The sequence below is a fragment of the Pinus tabuliformis genome, chromosome 8 (assembly GCF_031772625.1).
Source record: "Pinus tabuliformis cultivar Carrire ecotype Pingquan chromosome 8, CPIR1, whole genome shotgun sequence".
Taxonomy (NCBI): domain Eukaryota; kingdom Viridiplantae; phylum Streptophyta; class Pinopsida; order Pinales; family Pinaceae; genus Pinus; species Pinus tabuliformis.
The window spans coordinates 699,759,505-699,771,061 of NC_142294.1; the positions used below are offsets into that span (position 1 = coordinate 699,759,505).

The window sequence follows — 11,557 nt, forward strand, 5'->3', positions numbered from 1 at the left end:
ACAAAGATCCCAGTGAAATTCACCAAGCATAAAGCTAAAGAATCATAGAAAGAAGAGATGTCCACCACACCTAAACTTCCAATTTCAAAGTTCTTAGGGTTTAGATGCAAGGTCATATTACGTACAAGACTAGTGAAAGAAAACACTCACACTTATTTTAATTTTGTCGTGAGATAGTGTTGAAGAGTACACATCCTCCCCACTTATGACCAGCAACAACCTAGTTCACCACTCTTCGACTCTCCCTAGTCCCAAACCCTTCAAGCTAACACACCAAAGTAGTAGAAGCGCAAACCCCTCATCCGGTAGTAGCCTTACACTCTGAAATGACTAGTCCAATGATCATGCACAAGTTTGCAGCCTATGCATGCTCAACATTTTCTCTACCACCTTCCCAATCACCCATGACAAAAAAAGAGATGCCGAAAACAAACCATCGTTGAGGCTATAAACTCACTACCTGGTCCCTTGAACATTCTATGCCACTTGTTCGTGACTTTCCTCATGTGTCACCTTTTAACATGTGGGAGGGCCACATCCCCTCGTTGATAATGCCACGTTCTTCCACCCCTTCAGGGTATATAGGGTTAATATTATTAATATAATCTAACTCTCTCTCTATATATATGATATTGATAATTATATTAATAAATGTATATTAGAGATAAATAAATATTATTAATAATAACTATATGATATTATTATATTATTTTTTCCACTGGAAAAATCGTAATCTTTCATTAACTTGAAAAATTACATGTTGTAGATGCACTGTGCATATGCTATAGAGTCAGTCAGCCTTCTGTGGGCTCAGTATATGATCTATAATATCAGTATATAACCAGAAACATCACGCAGGATGTTCGTTTATAGTTGTTCTATTTATATGTACATATTAGCCACGCAGGGCTCTGTAGAAAAGATTCTGTCCACTGTATACAAAAAACTGTCCAAAGATATCAAAAAATTTTGTTAGATATTGCAGCTCATGGGCTAAATGCCCTATGGTAATGTGGGTCTATATAAGGTCGATGATAGTATTGGTATGCATTTGACATGTGCTGCTCCTAGATCATCCACTCTCCTCGGGGTAGTGTCGTGGCCTCCTTGGAAAGTTGGTCGGCACTACTGTTGTGTTCCCTGTAGATATGATTGCAAGTGATGTCAATAAAATGAGCCTTCAATATATTTATTTCATCCAATATGTTACTGAGTGTATGTGTGTGGCAGACAGTAATATTGTTGAACCAATCTATGATGATCTTTGAATCTCCAAAAATATGAATGTTCATGCAATTATGTCCCAATGAGAAATGCATGAGATGACGAAGAGTGATGAGTTCAGAAAAGTTGTTTGAGCCAGTCCCCAAACCCATTTGGACTTTATAGAAATTTTGATCGCTGATGTATAAGATAAAACCACCCCCACATCCCTGCTGCTGGGCAGCACCATCAAAAAAAGCCCAAGGAGTACTTTTATTAATATGCAGAGGGTCGCGGGGTCTTCGGGTGCGCGGTTGGGGAGGCTCAGGCATATCATTATAAGCCGATATAATAAGAGCAGATAGATGCGGCCAGCTCACGGGTTTATCATCAAATATAGACCGGTTCCGAGCCAACCAAAGGTACCAGCTGATAATGATGGGAAGGCTCTATTGTTTAGATCCTTTGTGACTGTTATACCAAGATTCCCAAGCTCTGTTAATATCATCGCCTTCCCAAGAGCCCGAAAAGTGTATAGATGCAGATACGGTGTGCCACAGATTCGTCAAAGCTGTGCAATTCAGGAACAGGTGAAGAATCGATTCTGTTGCGCTTTTACATAGAGTGCACCAGGTAGGCCCGTAGATAGCTCTGTGCATAAGATTTTCACCTGTGGGAACTATACCTTTTAGGATACACCAGAAAAAGAGTTTTGTCCGTGGAGGCGCAGTGAGCTTCCATATTGCCTTCCACCAAAATGAGATCTGATCCGGTACCTTATGAGATATCAGCGTTAAATAGCCCATCTTTGGTGTATATATTCCATTCTCAGATTGATGCCAAATTAGTTCATCCGGACCCTGTTTGATTCTGATGTGAGATTCTGACAACGCATTTATATAATCGGTCCATTCCTGGTGCCAGTGGGGTGGAAGATTGATCTGAGGTGCGGATTTCCAGCGTTGTTCAAAAATTGATGTATTGAGTGGATCCGCAATGTCAGCTAGAACTTTGATCTCGAGTGAATTTAGGTGCTGTATGAGAGCCTCGGATAATAGATGTCTGCCTCCACACCCATTCCATGGGTCTGTGCCGATACGAGCCAAAGATCCATCATTAATTTTCCAAACCAGGTTTTCCCTGATGAGTGGCATGGATTTTAGAAGTGCTTTCCATACAGATGAGATGCCGGAATTGGGCCAATTTGGAAGCCGAATCCAATCCATTATGTGCAGAGGCCAAATATATTTGTGATATGTGATGCTAGTCCAGAGATTATGACCTGTGAGTAATGTCCACCCCATTTTTGCTGCAAGGGCCTGTGCAAATGTGGGCAGGTCTTTTAGTCCCCAGCCTCCCCATTTTTTGGGCAACGCTATCTTCTTCCATCCCACCCATGCAAATATCCGTTTGTCCTGGTTCCCATTCCAAAGATATCTGTTGCATAATTGGTGTAACCTTGCCAAGATGTTTCTCGGAATCCATGCAAGAGCCATCCAAAAGACCGGTGTTGCCTCCAGTACAGATTTAACCAATACGAGTCTACCAGCTCTGGATAGGTATCGGTGACTCCATATGTTAAGCCGCTTTTCCAGTTTTGAGACGAGCCAGATCCAGTCAGCTATCTTTTGGCTGACAGGCTTGATCCAGAAACCTAAATACTTAATACCACGATCTAAGGGACTAATGCAAAATGGAAAGAGTTGACGAGAAAATTGAGACTCATGGATAGATGTTCTGGTAAGAATGATTGATGATTTTGTATGATTTGCAAGCATCCCAGTGGCAGAGGAAAAAAGGGTGAGGATTTTCGAAAATGTACGAGAGTCCCTGATGCTGCCATCAAGGAATATCATGACATCATCCACAAAAAGAAGATGGGTGAGAAAGCAGTCATCAGATATTTTGAGTCCACAAAGATCCCCATTTCTTTTAGCTGAAGCAATCAATCGACTCAGACCATCCATGACTATCAAGAAAAGTAGGGGAGACAGAGGGCAACCCTGTCTGAGACCTCGTTCAGAGTGAAAAAACTGAGATGCCGACCCATTGATCAGAACACTGAAGGTGGGGGTGGTGATGCAAGCCATGATCCAGGTGATGAAATTGTTGGGGAAGCCCAGATGGATGAGGAGCATCTTGATGTAGAGCCAGCTGACACGATCAAAAGCCTTGGCCAAATCAATCTTTAGGATAATGGCCTTATGGTGTCTGGTCCAAATGGTGTGAAAGGCTTCTTGTGCCGAACCGATGGCTTCATGGATTTGACGATGTTCAAGGAAAGCAAATTGTTGAGGGGAAATATGACGGGACAGGATAGGATGGAGGCGATTTGCAATGATCTTGGAAATGATCTTATAGAGCACATTGCACAGAGAAATGGGGCGGTAATCATCAAAGGAGGAAGGGGAGTCCAATTTGGGAATAAGGGCTATGAATGTCGAATTGATGGCATTGTAAAGTAACCCAGATACCCTGCATTCCTCCACAACCCTTAGTAAATCATGGCTGAGAAGTTCATAGAAAGCAATGTAGAACTCAATGGTCCAACCATCCGGCCCCGGACTTTTTTCCTTTTTGAACCATTTTAAAGTGCCCTCAAGTTCCCCAGGTGTCACTGGATCATATAATGCCTCCGCCTCATCCTCATTTACAAACCTGGGGAAGTGTCCAACAATGTTGATAATATCAGCAATAGTCGAGCTAGGAGGTTGTTTGTAGAGGTTCCTGAAGTGAGAAGATCCCAAGTGTGAGAGCTTGTTGAAGGAGTCAGCCACTCCCCCCTCTGGCAATGGGATATTCCAGATGGTGTTTTGTTCCTTTCTACCTTTTGCATAATTATGGAAGAAACGAGTGTTGTCATCACTTGCTTTTAACCAAATGGCTATGCTACAGAGACGAATGGATTCCTCTCTGTCTTTTACAATCTTTGACTTCTGGTTTTCCAAATCCACCAGGTGAGATTTGTCCTCTGCAGTGGAAAACCCTAAGCCTCGTTCATCCGATAAAGTGGAGAGTTCTGATTCTATGAGCAGGAGTGCTGAATTTTCCTTTTGATGTTTTTCTCTGGCCCATTTAATAGAGAGGTGCTTGAGCTGAGATAGGTTAGAGCAGAAACCTTTTGCCAAGGATTTTGACCTATCAATCGGGTTAGAAGTCCAAAATTCCTTGACCATATTGATATTATTATATTATCTAATTACATAATATTATATTAATATAGTATAATATTAATATAATAACTATATATTATGATTGTTATTATTTATATAATTATTAATAATCACAAATAATCAATTTTTAATAATCTTCTTTAAATTATACATTTAATAATTGTTCAAGTAATTAATAAAAGCCTGGATATTTCAATAGCATTTACTAATATAATTATATAGGTTTCATATAAAACTATTAAAATATATCAACCATATTATAAATTAAATATATTTATATTTATACTATACTATATCCAATTTGCATATTTTAAATACTTCCATTCATTCGATCGAGCACAGCTAACACAAATTTCTATAGAAATGGTAATTAGGCTACAATTCATTCTATGGTCGGTAGCCAACTGTACTGCCGGTAGACGTTCATCCATACTCAGAGAGGCGTTTCTAAAGATCAAATTAATTGATACACCGTGTGCTTATGGGATGGCGGATCCAGTTGATGTATAAAGATCATATTAATATATAAACAACATGATTATGACATGGTCGACTTAGCGCGATGGAATTCAGTTTTTTGTTTTGGTTTTTTTTTTTTTTATACCACCAAAATCTAACAGCTAGTCTCACACTTAGTTACTAGTAAATTTTATTCAATTTTCTTAAAAGACAAATTATGAATTTAAATATAGCTAGCCTTTGAGAAATTCAAGTAATTACTTTCAACGGATTAATACACAATCCGAAAAGCATGACAACATTCCAATGGGTTCAGTGGTATCCATACATATTGGAGAGGAGTATTGGAATCGGACCAGTAGGGTCTGTACCATAATTATAACCTTATACAATGTCTATTTTTATGCGAAATATAGATTTCAATACTATTCTAAGATCTGAAAGTCAAAAAAGAGTTCTCATAATCAAATTTAGAAATTATCTTAAAATCTACAATCACATAAATTCAGAGCTGTACGACGATTGACATTCTGCATATATGCGTTAAATTGGATGGATAACATGCTCGCCGGAAACCTCACGTGATTTTAAAAGCGCGCCCTGATACGGGTAAAATATTATGACAAAGACTTTGTAAAATAATATTTGGGTGCAGCCATAGCCTCGTGATCCTTATACCCAAGATTCTCCGACAGAAAAGACACAAAAGCTGCACTTTGAGCTCTCTAAACTATAATGACGAAGATTGCGCAATTTTCTTTTTTGATACAGCGATAGCCCACTCTGTCCACTCAAGTTTCTGTAACAGAAATGACACAAAAGGTGCCTCACAATCGTACCATGAGATGAATTGATCTTCAACCCTTTTGTTGATATTTAATCTATACATAATACAAGTATGAAATTTAAATTTTATATTACTTAATATTTCAGTTATAAGGTATAAATTTGGTAGACTTTTTAACTTGTGTGATTCAAAACTAATAGGAAAAGTGGAAAATAACAATTCTATTTGAAAAATTAAACTATCCAAGCTAAAGTGAGCCTTAATCTATATCTCACCACTTCTTTGTGTGCATGAGTCCGGTCAATTTTCAAATAAAAAAAAACTAAGTAGAGTGTAAGGAAAGGAAAGTCATCAACAATGGATAATCTGAGTGGGTTTAATGGTTAATAGTATGTGTTTCTATCTAAAAAATTATAAATTCAAAATCAGAGAAATAGGTCCCTTGTCCCACACACAAAAAAGTCTTATACACTCATTTTATATCTAACTTAACTATCATTTTAAAATTAGATAATAATAATAATAATATAATTTGAAATATTTAAGAAATTAGTTGTTTTTTTATAAATATCGATTTTATTTAAGAGGTTTCCTTTCTCAAATGGGTTACATGATGAGTAGCTTACTTCCCATAAATCATCATGTCAAATTTTTTGTGCTAAGCACGGTGGTGACAGAGATGCCGGAATGATAATCATAACAATTTTACAGAAACATATATTCATCTGAATAATCATATTGAATTGAATAAAAAATCCTTCGAATCGTTTGCTAACTCGTAGTTCAGGCCTGGGAAATTTTGCGACACGGAAACAGATCATATCAAAGCTTGAAGGCATGTCTACTGGTGGCAGACCGGTCGGATTGATTAATTATAGAAAATCTACAAAATCGTATGTTTTTGAAGATATCTTGGATTTTAGTGACAGAATAAAGACATGTCCCTGTGCTCTAGATGTTAACATCTCGTTTGAAATTTTAAATTTACTTCCTTGGTTTAAGTGAAAATTTTATGATGGTAATTTGTTCTCTATGCTTCTTGTTTTGCATTAGATGTATAAATTTGAGCGTTAAAATTTATAATGTTATTATAGGTGAAATTTTAAAAACAAGGGTGAGTTTCAAAGTAGCATTTTAGAGTAAAATATGCCAATTCAATGGTGTAGTTAGATAGCTCTAAGTAAATGTGGAAGCAATGACAATGTGATAAATGTGGAAGCAATGCCAATGTGGGAGACGAGTACAAATTAGGATATTCTACATTGAGGAAGAGACAATAGCTCGAGATAAAGAGAGATTTTTTTCTATTTTATAGTTTTATTTGTAAAAATTAAAATTATTTTTTCTAAACTTTAAAGAATAAAATCTCTCATATTATAAGAATCATTTTTAAGACACCTTCAGATCATATACAAAAAATCATATTACTATGATTTCTCATATTGTAAGAATTATTCTCAACACCCCTTCTAATCGTATATAAAGAAATCAAACACCAAGTAAACGTGGAAGCAATGACAATGTGGGAGAAGGGTACAAATTAGGACATTCTCTAAATTGAGGAAAAGACGACAACTTGAGATAAAGAGTAAGATTATTTTCTATTTGATGGTTTTATTTATGTTCAAAAGTAATATAATAATATGGCATATAGGTTAACTTTATTTATTCCTTTTTATTTTTAATGTTATTGGTTATTTGTAGTTGTTTATTTTACAGATATTTTCTAAATCTTAAAAAATAAAATTTTTTATACTATGAGAATTATTTTCAACACCCCTTCTAATTATATATGAGAATTAATTTCAACACCCGTTCTAATTATATATAAAAAAATTCAAATTCATATTGTAAGAATCATTCTAAGCACCCCTACTAATCATATACAAAGAAATCAATTTACCAACATTCATATTGAAAATCAGTAGTTCATATAATCATCAAAATAAAAAAAATATAAATGTGTTTTCATGTCCTTCATATCTTAATTATTTAGAAAATCTATAGTGCAATATCATTGTACAAATGCAATACTATTTTTTTCCTGAAGTCCACTCAAGAATGGTGATAGAAATGAGTGTCGCAGTCAAGCAGAAGATAAAATGCTTGAGACAGCGTGTGTCGACCTCAACCCACCCTCCTGTTTTTCGATAGTTGCAATAGGAGAAAGTCGAGGTTGAAGTCAGGATGATGTTTATGATATTTTTTTATTTTGAATAATAACAATTCGCGTAGAGAATAGCCATCAATATGTCCTTCAAGGCTTATTGACATTTACTTCTGTACACTATTGAAAAATGTTTGTAACAACTTGAAATCATTGAGAGGTGGAAAGTAAAAGAAAAGAACTTAACGGAGTTGCAAACTCACAACAATGAAGAAGACTTAGTACCATTATTATACTAAGGGAGGGTATTTAAAGACATTTTTTTTAAAACAAAAGAATTTTTTTATCTTAAAAGATATTTTTTATTTTAATTATTTTACATTAAAATTTAATATCAATTGAATTGTCTTAAATATAAAATTTAAGACAAAATTTTATACTTAAGACAAATATATTTTAAGATAAAATTTTAAATTTAAGACAAAAATAGTTTAAGAAAAAAATATTTTAAGACAAAAACTTTATATTTAAGACAAAAACAAATAAAAATATTTTAAGACAAAAATATTTTAAGACAAAACTTTATTTTAAGACAAAATTATTTTAAGACAACTTTATATTTACGCCGTAAGGTGTTCCCTCTGACAAAGACATCCCTAAAATGTGACGTGTGCGATCCTGAGCCATTGATTATGTGTGTTAGATGATTGGAGTGTTTTCTGCCGTTCGTTTTATCTGTTTTTTCATAAAAAATGGTTTTTTTCCATGGTAATGGGGCATGAAAGGCCAGGCCTGGCCTGCTGGCGATGAGACTCTTCTGCTGGCGATGAGACTCTTCGCAGAGACTGCCTGCTGGCAATGAGACTCTTCTGCTGGCGATGAGACTCTTCGCAGAGACTCTTCATGTCTTTCTTCCCTACTCTTTGTACCTATTTGAAGGCTATGTGGAAAATCTGATGCATTGTTTTTTCTTATTCCCACCTGCCTCGCGAATCGCACGCTCCTTCGGCCTATCCATGTCCATAGCAACCCTGTGCGCTCCTTGGAGGGATCTGATGTCAAAATTGCTTTCTGGGTAAATTACCAGTGTTTTTTATCCCATATCCTTTTCCAGTTGCTATATATAGGTGAAGATTATTGAAAATTGAGAATACCATCATCTATGATATGCTCAAGTAGGCCACAAGATAGAGGACATCGGGGTTACCATGACTAGCAATAAGGGGCACCAAGACACCATGAAGAGGTCCTACATTAGAGAAGTCACCAGGGGATAGTGGGTCAATGAACCATCCTTCATGGCATTTCTACGGATCTGATACAGTAATTACTAGAAATGCAATCAAGTATGGCATCAATTTATGAAGATTAATATGTAAATTCCATGGGATTCAAGTATAGTTCCAAGTCTGGTATGAATTTCAGTTGGTCAGATTGGTGCGGGTAGGAGTCAATGGGAGCCGATAAACATCTGGATGCAATTTATAGACCACGGTATAAGGGAATTCTTTCTGCTTAGTAGTTATATTGCTATCTAAGTTGGTCACCAGGATTTGATGCTCATCGCCGCAAGACCAATCCAATCTAGCCTAATTCAAATCATCATGCAGAAGCAATAAAAATGGGAAACATCTAAGTCAGTAGAAACATTCCCAACAATAGCTGAAAGGAACAATGTGGGACAAGACAATAGCCACGACCGATTATGGTAATCGTGCATTTATGCACCACCCTCTATCACGGTCAGACAATGTTTCATGTCAAATTGTGATCAAACTGTGTAATCTTGAAGGTGGAACATAATTTATGACTATTAAAATTGTCAAGCTGAAGAATTGACCCAGCCACAAAATATTAAAAGTTGGAAACAACATTTATGGTTCCTCGTTGAACATTCTATGTTATTCATTTACATCTTGGATTACACTCAAAGTACAGAAAATGAAGATAGTTTGTTCAACAAAATGCCATCTCAATGTATAGATAAAGAAGGTTGTTTGTTCAACAAAATGTCATTTCCCTTAAATGAATGTCACACCTCAAACATATATTTGGTCTATTTTGTTTCAACTTTCAACTTGATCACAAACATTTTTCTTAGCTGGAATAGGTTTTATCAGATCTGTTGTGCTTCTAATGTATAATACAAAACAAGTCTGCATAACATGCGTCTGGAAATAGTCTATCTTCAATTTAGTAAACACGTCTTGCAGAATTTTATAATTCTAGATCATGTCATGCTCTGTTTTTGCATCGAAATTTACCTGCAATGTAGCAAATTCCAAAGGGTCATCAAATACTTCAATCAATGAATCATCAGACTTGAATTTTTTTATTAAAACTATTCATCGTTAAGTGCTTCATATCTTAACTACTCGAAGAGCAGGTTTATTCATCAAACTTGAAATGCATGCACTTTTCAGCCCTGGTGAGGTGGGTAGGAGTGATCCATCAACTCTTTGTATGTAAAGTGATGTGTTTAATTGTGCATTGAATCTAGATGGTGCATTAGGTCCATTGACTATGAACACCAGCACAGACCCTCTAAACTCCGGTCTAATATGCACCTGCAGGTTGAAAAATCTCAAGTACCAAGGTCACTTGTGTAAACTCGAGATATTTATCCTCACCTGAGCAACCTCTAGGTGCATATCAGACGCGCGTTTATGAGGGTATGTGCTAGTAAATATAGTATCATAGATTCTCCATAGATTTCAAACATTATAGGCAGAGTGAATCATCAAAAGACGAGCAACGATTCAGACCAACAACCTGAGCATGGATTCAAATAGAATTACATGGCAATTGTGCTCAAAAGCCATTGTGAGTTTTATTTAATTTAAACCTTGTGCATGGAGACAACTCCTGGGTGAACCATGTCTATCATTTGGCATTGAACAGCTCCTGATGCAGCCTGTATATATACACATAACCATCATCCTCATTTCAGAAATCAAGACATGAAAATGTGTTGGGCCCTCAAATGATACATACAGAATCCCTTACAAATGATCATTCAATGATGGCATCCTGCTACTATCATGTTTTAACATCTCAGCATTCAAATACTGGCAATAACAATGAATTGGGTATGTATTGACTATTGAGTACCTCCTCTATTTTGGAGAGATTGAGCTGCAGGGCAGAATTGATCCATGCTAGAAGCTCGTTCCTGCCTACAAAGTAGGCACCATCCATCATCCCTATATTAGCTCCTACTTGTTGAAGAGGGCTTTGTCTTAGGTTTTGGATTTTGAGGTAGATCATGAGTTGGAGCAGGGGAACCTGAACTTGATCCAGGTTTAGGAACAACAATTTCAAGAAACAACCATTAGAACACCACCAACAACATCATCACTAAAATAAACTAAAACCAAAGTAATTGCATCCTATAAGAGAAGGCTACTTGGAAGACTCTGGTCATTTCCAGCAATTCCCCCCCAAGTCTGGCAAAAAGTACCACCATAGGCCTACTATTGTAGGTTGTAGGTTTTGTCTGCTGATAGTTGTCTCTTGCATCTACGAAGTTATCATTGTTATCAGGTCTTGCAACAACAACACCAAATAAAACATTAGGGTCATTCCACTAGCAATCAAACCATATCGAATATCCTCCTTTGCAACTAAGAAAGGTTGAATCCTCTTTGTGATACAATGGAAGAAGCCCTGTGGTGGAACTGACGAGGATACTTTGGTCCATATCCCACCATGTAACTTGTGGCCCTTGGATTGTCACCCAGTATGTAATCAACATGCAAGAGAAAGGTTTTAGTCAATAGACTAGAGAAAATTTCAGTATTTCTAGCTCTTAGGCTAACTGAATTATCA

At 36.4% G+C, this 11,557-nt stretch overlaps 1 pseudogene; it reads right to left on the bottom strand.

Moving 5' to 3' along the window:
- Positions 1-9,954: 9,954 nt before the first annotated feature.
- On the bottom strand, positions 9,955-11,076 carry LOC149237541 (microtubule-associated protein RP/EB family member 1A pseudogene; annotated as a pseudogene).
- Between the last annotated feature and the right edge of the window lie 481 nt (positions 11,077-11,557).